The sequence below is a fragment of the Odocoileus virginianus genome, chromosome 17, assembly GCF_023699985.2.
Source record: "Odocoileus virginianus isolate 20LAN1187 ecotype Illinois chromosome 17, Ovbor_1.2, whole genome shotgun sequence".
NCBI classification, from domain to species: domain Eukaryota; kingdom Metazoa; phylum Chordata; class Mammalia; order Artiodactyla; family Cervidae; genus Odocoileus; species Odocoileus virginianus.
In genome coordinates this window covers 25,700,787-25,712,956 of record NC_069690.1, presented here as the reverse complement: position 1 = coordinate 25,712,956, position 12,170 = coordinate 25,700,787, and the positions used below count along the sequence as shown (strand labels likewise).

The 12,170-nt window shown below is 42.8% G+C and overlaps 1 long non-coding RNA gene across 1 annotated transcript; it reads right to left on the bottom strand.

The window, feature by feature from the left end:
- Nucleotides 1-4,429: 4,429 nt before the first annotated feature.
- On the bottom strand, nucleotides 4,430-11,604 carry LOC139038946 (uncharacterized). The gene is made up of 2 exons (XR_011492051.1): nucleotides 11,070-11,604; nucleotides 4,430-4,514 (listed from the first exon to the last, which is right to left on the bottom strand). It is a non-coding gene; the product is annotated as an uncharacterized lncRNA (long non-coding RNA).
- Nucleotides 11,605-12,170: the final 566 nt, after the last annotated feature.

Here is a 12,170-nt window from a genome sequence, read left to right as displayed (position 1 = left end):
GAGTCCTACACTCCACACCCTCTGAAGGAAACGCCTCGGCCTCAAGGCGCATGCGTGTTGGGAATACTGAACGCCCCTTCCACCTCAGACGTCGTCTGTACGCCAAGCGTTGAAAAGACCACGCCACTGTATTGCTGATCTTGTCTAGAACGCATGCGTCTTAGGAAACGCCCCACCTCGACTTTAGCTGGACTTGGAAGACACACGTTTCAGAAAACTTGTACTGTGGGGTGGGCCCCTTGTCGCAAAACCCATCCCTCTCCCCCTGCTCCCCCGTTCCAGACATGCGCGAGAGAGCTCTTTCCGCTTCAGTCTTCCCCGCGCGCTAGTGTGGTCGAGTTACCACCCATCTCAGCTTCACTTCTCTAAAACTGTGCGCCTCTACTCTGCCATAGAGTTTCACCCGGAAAGATAGAGCGGTCCCGTCCCAGCCACCATCTTGTTCAAACTCTTAGTCCGTATCGGTCCCTATGGCTTCCATAGAAGCAGTTCTGCTGAATCCTGGAATAAGATTTACATGGCATTTCTCTTTTCCCTTAGCTGTCCTCTGCGGTCTCCAAACAGTTGTCTACGAGCACCCTGAGAAAATGGAGAAGGAAATGGTAACCCTCTCCGCTATTGTTGCCTGGAGAATTCCATGGACAGAGGAGCCTGGCAGGCTATATAGTCCATGGGGTCGCAAAGAATCGGACAGGACTGGGCGACTCTCAAACACGCACACACACACCCTCTTAGAAAATAATTCTCTATGAAGTGTGGTATATCGAATTCCATTGATGTTCCCTTTCATAAGAGGTGACCATGAAACCAGAAACTCACAATGAATTTCCCTGGCCCTCGTTCTAGGGAAGAAAGCTGCTGCTTTTCCTGAAAGTTTGTAGTCGTCTAACTCTAGTTTCTAGGTTTTCAGCACTACCTTCGTGGCTACCTTGTTTGTTTCCGTAGACTGGTGGACAATATTGTGGAGCAAGACAAGCAACTGAATAGCTGGGCTTGGAATCCAAAATCCTGAATCTGGTTCTTGTCTAAGAGGTGACACGGTAGATATGCACTACGAACACTAGCTTGAATTAATACATTTACGTAGCACATTGTACTATCACCCCCAAATTCTCCCACTCAATTTTCTGAAATTTCTGCCATTTCCTTTGGGAAAAAAATTTCCTGGGTGCATTGTTTAAAAGTCCAATTCCTGCTCTTCTCAAAGATGTCCATATGACCCAAGAATTCCACTCCTAGTTATATTACCCCCAAATTAAGAACAGGTACTCAAATCATTGCAGGAAAGTACTTAGCGCTATTCAGTAGTAGTGAAAGGGTGGAAACAAGGCAAATATCCATCAACAGATGAATGAATAAACAAACTGTGGTGTATACATGTAATAGAATATTAATCACACAAAAGAATGAAGTATAAATGCATGCTATAACCAGATGAACTTTGAAGATGTTACAAGTAAGAGAAGCCAAACAAAAGAGTCACATATGTTTCCACTGATGTGAGATACACAGAATAGGTAAATTCAAAGAAACAAAAAGCAGACTGATGGTCAGTAACTGCTTAATGGTCATGGGGTTTTAGAATGATGAAGTGCTTTGGAATTAGATAGAGGTGGTGGTTGTACAACCTGTGAAGTTGAATGCAGTGAACACCACTGAGCTGTTTATTTTAAAATGTGAATTCACCTCAGTTTTAAAACTCTTGTACACAGATGTTCATAATAGCCAAAAAGTAGAAACTACTCAAAGTTCATCAACTGATGAAGGAATAAATAAAATATGGTATATTCATAAAATGAAATATTATTCAAAAATAAAAAAGAATGAAGGATTTCTATGGTGATACAATGGATAAGAATCCACCTGCGAATGCATGGTACACAGGTTTGTTCCTGGTCCAGGAAGATTTCACATACTGAGGAGCAAATAAAGCCTGAGATTGCTGGGAGAAATATCAATAACCCCAGATATGCAGATGACACCACCCTTATGGCAGAAAGTGAAGAATGAAAGAGCCTCTTGATGAAGATGAAATAGGAGAGTGAAAAAGTTGGCTTAAAGCTCAACATTCAGAAAACTAAGATCATGGCATCGGTCCCATCACTTCATGGCAAATAGATGGGGAAACAGTGGCTGACTTTATTTTTCTGGGCTCCAAAATCACTGCAGATGGTGATTACAGCCATGAAATTAAAAGACGCTTACTCCTTGGAAAGAAAGTTATGACCAACCTAGACAGCATATTAAAAAGCAGAGACATTACTTTGCCAACAAAGGTCCATCTAGTCAAGGCTATGGTTTTTCCAGTGGTCGTGTATGGATGTGAGAGTAGGACTATAAAGAAAGCTGAGCGCCGAAGAATTGATGCTTTTGAACTGTGGTGTTGGAGAAGACGCTTGAGAGTCCCTTGGACTGCAAGGAGATCCAACCAGTCCATCCTAAAGGAGATCAGTCCTGGGTGTTCATTGGAAGGACTGATGTTGAAGCTGAAATTCCAATACTGTGGCCACCTGATGTGAAGAACTGACTCATTTGAAAAGACCCTGATGCTGGGAAAGATTGAGGGCAGGAGGAGAAGGGGATGACAGAGGATGAGATGGTTGGATGGCATCACTGACTCGATGGACATGGGTTTGAGTGAACTCCCGGAGTTGGTGATGGACAGGGAGACCTGCCGTGCTGTGGTTCATGGGGTCACAAAGAGTTGGACACGATTGAGCAACTGAACTGAACCTCAACTACTGAGCCTGCCTGCTGCAACTACTGAAGCCCACGTACCTAGAGCCTGTGCTCCACAAGAAGAAGCCACTGCAAAGAGAAGCTCACAGGCCGCAATGAAGAGTAGCCCCTGCTCACCACAACTAGAGAAAGCCTGTGTACAACAACAAAGACCCAGAGTAATAAAAAATAAAATAATTTTTTTAAAAAAAGAGGAAAAAAAAGGAATGATGTACTGGGTACACTCTACAACATGGCATAACTATGAAACATATGCTAAATAAAAGTCACAAAAGATCACATACAGTAATGTATTATTCCGTTTACATGAAATGTCCAGAATAGGCAAATCCATAGAGACAAAATTTGATAGATTGTGGTTGCCTGGTGCCTAGGGAGATATGAAGACATGGAGAGAGATTACTAATGACTATAAGGAAAGGAGCAGAGGGTGTCTTTTGGTGTGATGAAAACGTTCTAAAATTGGAGTGGTGCTTGCTCTCTTCAGATATTGAAAAAAATTGAATTGTACACTTTAAATAATGAAATTGTTTCATATGTGAATTACATCTTGATAAAGTTGTTACTTTAAAAATGTATTTAAAAAATGTATTGTTTGGGGGCTTCCCTGTTGGCTCAGTGGTAAAGAATCCTCTTGCCAATATAGGAAACACGGGTTTGATCCCTGGTCCAGGAAGATCTCACATGCTGTGGGGCAACTAAGCCAGGCACCACAAGTACTGAGCCAGTGTGCTGCAACTGCTGAAGCCTCCAACTCTAGAGCCTGTGCTCAACCATAAGGGAAGACACTGCAATAAGCCCACACACCACAGCGAAAAATAGTCCCCTCTCATTGCAACTAGAGAAAGCCCAAGGAGCAACAAAGACCCAACACCACCAAAAATAAATACTTTAAATAAATACACAAAGTTATTTTTTAAAAATAAAAATGTATAGTTGGGAATTCCCTGGCTATTCAGGTTTGATCCCTGATCAGGAAACTAAGATTCCCACAACCTGCACAGGGTGGCCCAAAAAAAAAAAAAAAAATGTAATGTCATCTTTCTTCTTAATTGGTTCACTTCTCTGAGACATTGGTGAAGAGTCCTAGGTGACCTAAGTCACAAGCTCCATGATTTTAAAAGGGGCTGAGTGATGACAGCTCCCAACAATTCACATTCAAAAAAGAAGGGGCACAAATAATTTTGACAGAAGGCTAAGACATACACACTCAGAGAAAGGGAAGGGCAAAATATTTCAGTGTTGTAGAGTGATAAGACAATCAGTATCTGGGAGACCACGCTGGCATTGCATCTATGGAATTTCCACAGCCCAGGGTACAGTCCTCTGCTTTGTAAGCTCCAACATTTTATTTTGCCAATCAAGTCACTTCTTTAGGGAGTACTTTCCTGACCTACCAGACTAAGCCAACTTCCTGTGTTATATGTTCTCATAGCAAACATTATATCATTACCACAGATTGTTGGTTACCACAAATCCATTTATTTGTTTGATTACTTTATTAATGTCTGGTCTTCTCCATTAGAATATAACATATATAAGGACAGGAATTTGACTGATTTTGTTTACCATTGTGCCCCCAACTCCTAGAACTGTGCCTGGAAAATATTTGGTACATTGTAAATTTAATGTTGAGTAAAGGTACACCTGACTGAAACCAAGTGGACTCACAAAAAAACTGACAAAGAAATGGCATATCAACTTCTTTATAAATGAATTGAATTGGTCAAGGACAACAGAACATCTGTGTTGGCTGATCCATCTGTTCATCCTCTCTGTAAGAAAATATAAGGGGAAAGAAAAACCTAGTCAAGGAACCTTGAAATCAAAGTAAAGGAATTAACTGCACTTACTTCATGACAGCTCTAAGACCATAGTGCTTTTGTCTTCAGTGTAAAAGAGGCCTACCTATCTCACCTTCAGAAAGAATCCTGGAATAGTGATAATCCTGGATTGAAACTCCCCTGAAAATTATTAGACAATCTTTCTGGCCTTTTTTTTTTTTCCTGATTTGCACACTGAGTATTTGTCTTCAGTCCACACAGAAGACAAGAACTGATTTTGAGAATTGATTCAAAATACAATTGGTCAGATTCGATCTTGTCTTAATGACATTCACATTCCTTTCCCACCTTCTTATGGTTACACCCACTCACCGAATTTAGAATTCAAATATTCTTGAAAAACTCTCCAGTTACCCTTCTGTAGACTTTTTTTTTTTTTTTTTTTTTTTGCCTCACTGCATGGCTTGTGGAATTTTTGTTTCCCACCAGGGACTGAACCCAGGGTCCTCAGCAGTGAGAGGGCAGAGTCCTAACCACTGGACTGCAAAGGAATTCTCTCTATAGACTTTCATTGGCTTTGGAGGATGTCTTGGCAATTAATTGCATTCATTATTTCCTCATTCCTTTCTCAGAGGGTAACAGTTTAGAGAATACCCACATTTTGCTGAAAAGAAGTTTGTCAGCAAGAAGTGAGTCTAAATCTCTTCTGGTAGACATTTTTGGTAGGCTTTTTAAAAGTTCTATTTTGAAATAATTTTAGATTTACAAAGAGCTGCAAGTATAGTACGAAGAGTATTTTAAAGAATGTCAATGAAGAGTTGTAAATGGGAATCAATGGTGTGGTGAAGGTTGATTATATAGGCATGTGTCTTTAGTCACCAGGTCATGGCCAATTCTTTTGCAATGCCATGGACTGTAGCTACCAGGCTCCTCCGTCCATGGAATTTTCCCAGCAAGAATACTGGAGTGGGTTTCTGTTTCCTTCTCCTGGGGAATCTTCCTGACCCAGGGATTGAATCCATGTCTCCCACACTGGCAGGTGGATTCTTTACCACTGGGCCACCAGGGAAACTGTTATATAGGCATATGAGAACCAACTGTGCACATCTCCTACTAATTCCGAGTTCAATAAAGTCTTATTAGTAACTTAAAGTTGGCACCACAGAACTATTTACACCATGGAAGTTGGCAGATATTGCAAATCAGGGCCCCTTTACCCTGAGCTGGCTGTTAAACATTTAGCAGCACACCACACATAAGGAAAATATAGGGAAGGCAGCTCTGATGTATTCAAATAATGTTAGATCAAGATAGTCCAGCAATGGTATAAGAGTTGGGTTGAAAGGGTGAGAGACTGGAAGTAAGAAGGCCCTTGGAAAGTTGTCATGTAGTTCAGATCACAAGCAATGAGTTTGGACTAGGAGTTCCTGGGGTAAGAAGCATTTAAATAATTGGACTTTGAAAAATGGTTGGAATTTGGGGGAAAGGTAGAAATAAAAGTGCATTCCAAACAATGGGAACAGTGAGCAAGAGTGTGGAGGAAGACAGGCAGAGTGAAGAGAGTTGTGTCAGTGGTTGGGCATGGAGGGCAGAGATGGTAAATGCAAGGTAGATGGGGAAGGGAAACCTGGACAAGATCATGGAATCTTGCATCTGTACAAAAGAACACACTCTTTTTTTGTATGAATTGGAGAGACAATGCCAGTCACTGATGCCGCTGTGCTCTAGAAAACTCGTCTCAGCCATGGGTGACAGAAGATCAAAATGAAAAAGCAGTACACACAGAATTTTCAGGGCAATGAAACTACTCTGTATGATACTTCTGTGGTAGATACAATCATAAATTCACCCAAACTCACAGAATTTATGACACCAAGAGTGAATCTAATGGAAACTATGGACTTGGTGATAATGATGTATCAATGTAGGTTCGTCAATCATGACAAGTGTGCTGCTCTAATGGGAGATATTGATAATGTGGGAGGTGACGCATATGTATATGGGAAATCTCTATACCTGTCTCTCAGTTTTGATGTGAACCTTATAACTGCTCTGAAGAATTAAAGTTACTATGTTTGAGGGGAAACAATGGAGCTGGACTGGAAGCAAGGCCCAGTGAAGGGCCTCTGGCAGTAGCCCAAGCGGATAAGAATAAAAGTCTGGATCAAGGCATTGGTGGTGAGGCTGAGAGGAAAAGATGAGCACCAGAGACCTTTTGGAGATCTAATAGATGGCATTTGGTGGGTAGTTGAATGAGGAAGATGAGGTCAAAAGGGAGGTCAAAGATGTCTTCAACCTGTGTGTTTGGGGGACATAATGTATTAATCAAGTCATTCCTGAGGATAAATGTAGTAAAACAGGAATGGGGAAATCCACTAAAGGTTCTGGGATTCTGAGATTCTTGGGGACAATTCTTGCTCAGAGCCAGATGGTGTGTGCTCGTTAGTCTCACAGCAAAGCTGGGCTTAGAAAGGTGGGTAGGACTGGGGTTGAAGACAAATCTTTTTTTTCAATATTTATTTATCTATTTGGCTGCCTTGGGTCTCAGTTGTGACATATGAGATCTTTGGTCTTTAGATTTAGCTGTGGCACATGGGAGCTATTTCCCTGATCAGGGATTGAACCCAGGTCCCCTGCACTGGGAATTCGAAGTCTTAGCCACTGGACCACCAGGCAAGTCCCCAAATCAGCTATGCTTTGTAACATGTTTCCCTTACCTGGAAGGGAAAGGTCTCTAGTTGTATCAAGAGGAATGGTTTTACATGGTTAAAAAGACTGCTAAGTTTCCTTTATTATAAAAATACAAATCTATTGTTGAAAAAATTTTGGAAACTATAGAAAAGAATAAGAAAAAAGTTAACCCAAAACCCAACACCAGAGGCAACTGCTATGAATCATGTATTCCTTCATCCTTGGTTTTATGCCCTTTAAAAAATACATCTCAGGTCCTAGTGAACAGATTCTGTGTTGCATGTGAAGATAAACTGTCAACTGATGGAAGGAATTTCCAGGTGCAAAGAAAAGCCAGGCCAGGACTGGCGGGGAAGTGGTGGGGGTTTTCTGTGGTACAAATGTTTCACAGTGAGAATTTATCCTTATCAGAGGACCTTGGTAGGGACTATTGTCCCTTCTACCTTCAAGGGTTGCATGAAAGTCATACACACCAAATGAAGCTGTGGATGTGTGCTAAGTCACTTCAGTTGTGTCCAACTCTGTGTGACCCCATGGGCTGTAGCCTGCCAGGCCCCTCTGTCCATGGGATTCTCCAGGCAAAAATACTGGAGTAGGTTGCCATTTCCTTTTCCAGGGAATCTTCCCAACCCAGGATCCAAACCGCATCTCTTAGGTCTTCTGCATTGGCAGGTGGATTCTTTACCACTGGTACCATCTGGGAAGCCAAATGAAGCTTGAGGATGAGCAAATGGGTAATGCTACGGTGAGGGTGTGTGGTGAGGGGTTCTTGGACCCACTTTTGTAGCACCCAGCTGCTGGGATCAGAGCAGAAACCTTGACTGCATTTGCTCACTCATCCATTCATTCAGTTAACATTTACTGAGTCCATTAAGTGCCAGATACACCTGATACAAGGGTGGTGAGTTTAGCAGTGTGGTCTCTGCCCCACAGTTGGGAGGAGATTAACAGATGTATAACCTTGGCTCAGTTCAGTACCAGTGATTGATGGATTTATGAGTGGCAGTTGGTTTGAGATAAGAGGAGCACTCTGAGAAGATGCCTGAGGGATATTTTGTGATTTTTGACCTTACTTCTTTGGAAGCTAAGAGGGTGGAGATGGAGAAGAATGAAACTGGAGTGGTTCTGGGCCTGAAAGAAAAGACCAGAAATTCTCCCCACCCTTCATTCCCAGAGGTCTTGCAGAACCCAGGTGCTAGGGAGAGAAATCAGAAAGTTTCTTAAAAACTGGACCAAGCAAGTAGGAAATCGGCTGGAGACGGAATAGGGACCCAGCTCATAGAGGAAGGAAACTCAGTGAGATCATCACAAATGACTCTAGAGCATTAGCTGTGATCATTCATTTGCTCAGTCACTCACTCTCCAGGTGGAAACTGAGGCCCACTTTGTGGCCAGAGTGAAGCAGCAGCCATGTGGCTGCAGAGCAGAGCGGCCAATGGTAGGGCACAGGTGGGCTGAGCGCGCACCAAGGTGGGAGCAAACCCAGTCTGGAAGCCTGGCAGGTCTTTTGGTCGGGAGACACCGGAGCTAAGGAACCTGGAGAAAGACTGATCTTCAACAGGGTAAGAGAGGGCCTGGGAGCTCAGTAGGAGAGGGAAAAGGCAAACTTGACTGGGTGTGAGCCCTTCTTGAAGGATTCAGATTCAAGAAAATAATACCTCAAGGTTGAGGGGAAGAGAGGTGGAATGAACTGGGAGATTGGGATTGACATAAATACACTAATATGTATTTTATCTTCTTGGGCTCTGAAATCACAGCAGACAGTGACTACAGCCATGAAATTAAAAGATGCTTGCTCCCTGGAAAGAAAGTTATGACAAACCTAGACAGCATATTAAGAAGCAGAAACATCACTTTGCCGACAAAGGTCCGTACAGTCAAAGCCATGGTTTTTCCAGTAGTCACGTGTGGTTGTGAGAGTTGGACCATAAAGAAGACTGATCACCAAAGAATTGATGTTTTCAAATTGTGCTGGAGAAGACTCTTGAGTCCCTTGGGCAGCCAGAAGATCAAACTAGTCAATCCTAAAGGAAATCAACCCTGAATATTCATTGGAAGGAATGATGCTGAAGCTGAAGCTCCAGTACTTTGGCCACCTGAAACAAAGAGCTGACTCACTGGAAAAGACCCTGATGCTGGGAAAGAATGAGGGCAGGAGGAGAAGGAGGCGACAGACATGAGTTTGAGGAAACTCCAGGAGATACTGGAGGACAGGGAAGCCCGGTGTGCTGCAGTACATGGGGTTTCAAAGAGTCGGACACAACTTAGTGACTGAACCACAAGGAGAACCTACTATATAGCACAGGGAATGTTACTCAGTGCTCTGCAGTGACCCGAATGGGAAGGAAATACAAAAAAGATGGGATACATGTAGATGTGTAGCTGATTCACTTTGCTGTACAAGCAGAAACTAACACGACATTGTAAAGCAACTATACTCCAATAAAAATTAATTTAGGTACTTGCCTGGTAGTCCAGTGGTTAAGCATTTACCTTCCAATGCAGGGGACACATAGGTTCAACCCCTGATCGGGAAGCTAAGATCCCACATGCCTTGCAACCAAAAAACCAAAACACATAAAACAGAAGCAGTATTGTAACAAATTCAATAAAGACTTTAAAAGTGGTCCACATTAAAAAAAAAAAAAAAAGATTAGGACACCAAGGACTTCCAGGTGGTCTAATGGTTAATACTCTGTTTCACTGCTGAGGGGTGTGGATTCAATCCCTGGTTGGGGAACTAAGATCCCAGACCAAAAAAAAAAAAACAAGAAAGAAAGATGAAGAGACCACCTGAGAGAGGATTGAAGCAATGCAGGCTTGCACACACCCATATCTTACCCTTGAACCACTGCCATAAAAACTCTTCACTAATTCCTCCTGGGGTCTGGATACACAATTTTGAGAGGCATGAGCCCAGTGTGCCTCTCTTTGCCTGGCAAAGCAATAAAGCTATTCTTTTCTCTTTCACCCAAAACTCTTGTCTGTGTCTCAGACTTGATTCGGCACTGGTGCATAGAAGTTGTTTTCAGCATCACTTTGATCCAGTCACTTAGCCTCTCTGAGACCAGCTCCTCCCCTATGAGTTTAGGGAGCTCAACACTTACTCCATAGGGAGCTCAGCCTGACCTGGGCCTGTAAATCCTATCTATGCGCAGGGCTCCAAATGCCTGACTTCAGCCCCAACTTTCTCCTGAGCCGCAGACCTATCCCTCCAAATGCCTGCCTGAGCTCTCTTCTTGGATGTTTCAAAGAAGCCCCAAACCAAACTCCTGACTATGTTCCTCTTCCAGGGTTTTTCATAGAAATAAATAGCATCATCTTCTACCCACATTCAAGCTAAAAACCTAGATTCCTTGATTCCACCAAACCCTGCAGACACTATTTTCTGTGTCTGCAAAACGTACTTCAAACTGGTCACTTCTCTCCATCCTCATTCATCCACGCCCCATCACCTCTGCCTCCCTCCAATTTTTTTTCCCCAAAGCAACCAGCCAAGTATTTTTTAAACATAAATCAAGTAAGGGAGGTTGTATGTGCCTGGGGACAGAGGATATATGAGAAATCTCTGTGTTGTCTATTTAATTTTGCTGTGAACCTAACATTGTTTATATATATAGGCTTCCCTGATGTCTCAGTAGTAAAAGAATCCCCTTGCGATGCAGGAGATGTGGGTTAGATCCCTGGATCAGGAAGATCCCCTGGAGAAGGAAATGGCAACCATTCCAGTGTTCTTGCCTTGAAAATCCCATGGGCAGAGGAGCCTGGCGGGCTATAGTCCAAGGGGTCGAATAGAGTCAGGCATGACTGAGCTACTGAGCACACAAATATATGTATATATAATTACATACTTACTTATTTTTGGTCGCACTGCTGCCGCTGCTGCTAAGTCACTCCAGTCATGTCCAACTCTGTAAGACCCCATAGATGGCAGCCTACCAGGCTCCCCCAACCCTGGAATTCTCCAGGCAAGAACACTGGAGTGGGTTGCCATTTCCTTTTCCAATGCATGAAAGGAAAAGTGAAAGTGAAGTCGCTCAGTCGTGTCCTACTCTTAGCGACCCCATGGACTGCAGCCTACCAGGCTCCTCTGTCCGTGGGATTTTCCAGGCGAGAGTACTGGAGTGGGGTGCCATTGCCATCTTCAGGTCGCACTACTAAGCATGTGGAATCTTTAGTTCTGCACCCCCTGCATAGGAAGCCCCTAAAATTGCTTTAAAAGATACAAGTTGGGAGGGGGGACCGGGATGGGGAATACATGTAAATCCATGGCTAATTCATTTCAATGTATGACAAAAACTACTGTAATGATGTAAAGTAATTAGCCTCCAACTAATAAAAATAAATGGAAAAAAAAATAAAAAAAATAAAAAAAAGAAAAGACAAAAAAAAAAAAGATACAAGTTATTTGGGATTTCCTTGGTGGTCTTCAGTAGTTAGGACTCCATGCTTTAACTGCTGAGGGTGTGGGTTCAATCCTGGTCAGGTAACTAAGGCCCCACTAGCCATGAGGAGCAGCCTCCCCAAAAAATGCTTATTGAAAAAATAAAACAGACCATATCACACACTCCCCCTTTTAAAACCCTTCAAAGACTTCCTATCATTCTTAGGATAAAATCCAGATTCCAAAGCTTGGCTGGTCTGGCCCTGCTTATGTCATTCTTCTCCTTGTTCATATTTTCTTCCAGTCTTTTCGGCCTCAGGGCCTTTGCGCTAATTTTTTTCATGTGCCTGGAGCTCTCTTCCCTAATCCCGACATTTGGTTGCCTTCTTCTCATCCTTCAGGCATAAACTGCGACACACCTCCTAAGCAGTGTCTTCCTGAGAGCCTAATTCTAGATTATTCCCCTACATCCTCCTCTCCTCCATCACATCAATCTGTGCATTTCCTTTATGGCTTTTATTATATCTGATATTATCATGTATCTCTGTTGACTTATCTCCTTTACTAGACTG